Source organism: Bos taurus, chromosome 15 (assembly GCF_002263795.3).
Source record: "Bos taurus isolate L1 Dominette 01449 registration number 42190680 breed Hereford chromosome 15, ARS-UCD2.0, whole genome shotgun sequence".
In the NCBI taxonomy this organism is placed as follows: domain Eukaryota; kingdom Metazoa; phylum Chordata; class Mammalia; order Artiodactyla; family Bovidae; genus Bos; species Bos taurus.
In genome coordinates this window covers 38,310,480-38,313,422 of record NC_037342.1, presented here as the reverse complement: position 1 = coordinate 38,313,422, position 2,943 = coordinate 38,310,480, and positions in this window count along the sequence as shown.

Genomic DNA, 2,943 nt, shown 5'->3' with positions numbered 1-2,943 from the left:
CTTTCTGCAGCTTGCTTTTGGGCGTGTTTGGAACCCGGAGGAGGGCGGCCCCTCTGGGGACACAAGCTCACTAGTTGTAAACCCTGAGGCCGGCAGGGTGTTCGTGTTGGTCTGGAGAAGGAGGCTTTCAAGCTGCAGCTCTTCCTCTCTCACTGCTGGTCATCACAAGCCCACACACCTGCCCTCTTTGCAGCCTGCACTTGTCAAATCAAACTATGCCTTCTGAGAAATACGATCGTTTTCAAGGCTCTTCCTTTGAGAAACCCTTGAACTGAGGAAGGCAGGAAGCCACAGGCTTCTGGGTGGGCAGAGCCTACCTGGGTTACCCGCCCCCCACCTCAGAGGGGAGCGCAGCTGTTCTGAGTCATCAAAGAAGCCTAACAAATAACACCTTCTTGCATGTTAACACCATCAAAGAGGTCGGTGAAGGCCAGTTTATAGCTGGCATGAGGGCGCTGAAAAGAACAGAGACTTTGAGGCTGCAAGGCCCAGTTTCCAGCTCCGGCTCCTTCACCTCCTGTCCATATCTCACAGGTGACCTCTCTCAGCTGTGAAAGCCATCATGGTCAGATGTGTGATACTATTTTTAAAAGTTTTGTGTATGTGAACATAATGTAACTTAAAATGGCTTGTGTTTGTATATGCTGTGTTAATTATGGTACCGTTAGTGGCTGCGATGACCTTCCCCCGTGCCTCAGTGGTAAACAATCCGCCTGCAGTGAAGGAAATGGATTCGATTTCTTTCAATCAGGAAGATCCCCTGGAAAAGGAAATGGCAACTCCAGTATTACTGCCTGGAGAATTCCACTGTCAGAGGAGCCTGGTGGGCTAGAGTCCATGGGGTTGCAAGAGTCGGACACGACTTAGTGACTAAATCCCCACCACACAGTGGCTGTAACAAATAAGCCCGCAAATGTATAAAGACCCAAACAGAATTTCATTTCTCACTCACGTTAAGTTCATGGTTGTTCGGCAGGTGGCCCTTTTCCCGTCAGTGATTCAAAGACTGAGGTTCCTTTCATCTTGTGGTTCTGTTGGCCCCCAGAGCAGGCCGAAGGAGAACAGGGTGTGGAAGTCACACTCTCTTCCTGAAAGTTTTGGCTCAGAACTGGTACACGTTCTTCCTGCTCACATTCCACAGGCAAAAACGATATGCATGGTCACATCTGGGTGCAAGGATGTATAGAAAACGTAATCCTAGCCCAGGTAGCTGCTTCCGGGCAACAATCTGTATCATGGAGAAGGAACTGAAATTCCAGAGGATATGCTAAGTAGGCAAAGGAAAAAATCTGGCAAAGTGTAGGGAAATAGCAAATTAACCAAGATGGTGTGGTCCGGCTCTCTCACCCTATGGCCTCTTGCTCTTGCCCCACGTTTTGTGAATAATGTTATGTGACAGCTGGGATCACTCATAGCACTGCGCATGTGTGTCACGAGATACTCACTTGGCTACAGGCTACTTTTGTTTTGCAAGCATATATAAGTTGCACCTGGAAAGCCCTGGAGGTTGTGTTGTGTCATGTGAGGTTATGTTATGGCTGCTGTTACAGCCGCTGTGTCAGCCAAGAGAGAATAAATGTGTCTGCAGTTCCTATGGCTCCTCGCGTCTTCTTTTAGTCTCTTAGCTCGTGCCTTGCCTACCATGGGTTCAGCGAACAGTGCGTGTAGTGAGACACAGCAAGACAGTAGGCATCATGAACAGGATCAGCAATACACAAATGTACACTAATCTATTAACAGTGGTTACCTCTGGGAGTAAGATTGGAAAAGATGGAGAGACTCACTTTTTATTTTAAACAAGTAATATTTTATGATCATATATTAATTGTATAATTAAAAGAATGATGGGCAGGTTTTCATTGTAAATTTCTGAGCAAATACGTGTTATGTGTTGTTACTTTTATCATTGTTCTTTTGTCCAATCCTAGAGTCAGAAACAGAGAAGGCAATGGCACCCCACTCCAGTACTCTTGCCTGGAAAATCCCATGGATGGAGGAGCCTGGTAGGTTGCAGTCCATGAGGTTGCTAAGAGTCGGACACGACTGAGCAACTTCACTTTCATGCATTGGAGAAGGAAATGGCAACCCACTCCAGTACTCTTGCCTGGAAAATCCCATGGATGGAGGAGCCTGGTGGGCTACCATCTATGGCGTCGCACAGAGTCGGACACGACTGAAGTGACTTAGCAGCAGCAGCAGCAGCTATTACAAGTCCTTCATTAGACGCATAAGGTTTTACGGTAGAGGTGGCATGGGGGAAGGCAGAGAATTTTTCTCCTTGAAAATTTGCTTAATCTATTGTATAGCACAGGGAACTATGCTCAGTATTTTGTGCGTGTGTATATATGTATAACTGGTATACTTTGTGCACCAGAAACTGACACAACATTGTAAATTAACTACACTTAAATTAGCAAAACAAAAAAAATTTTTTTTTAAGTTAGGTAGGGACTTCCCTGGCAGTCTTGCAGTTGGCACTCCATACTTCCAATGCAGGAGGTGCAGGTTCAGTCCCTGGGTGGGGAACTAGGATCCCATATGCCAAGCAATGTGGGAAAAAAAAAAAATTAGGTAACTCGTCCACAGTCATGAAGCTAGCAGAATCTAAACCCAAATCTGAATCCTGACCCAAGTGGAATTTTTTGCAACCTGAACTCGCTCTCAGCTAATGAAAAGTACTCCACATTTCCTGCACTAACTGGATTTTTTACCAGATCCTCATGTTAAAAAGGAAAATCTGAAGAGATCCTGTATGATATCTGTCCTGGATATACACTGGAGGCACCATTTAGAGATGTTTCTGAGTAATGTAAGATTGCTTATAGCCATACTCTTTGGAAAATGTCTCATTGACAAATAACTGGCATATTTGCTCAGCAATAGATGTAGAACTCATCTGTAAAAAAACCTAACCCCAGACATTGACACTTCATTTCAGCATCA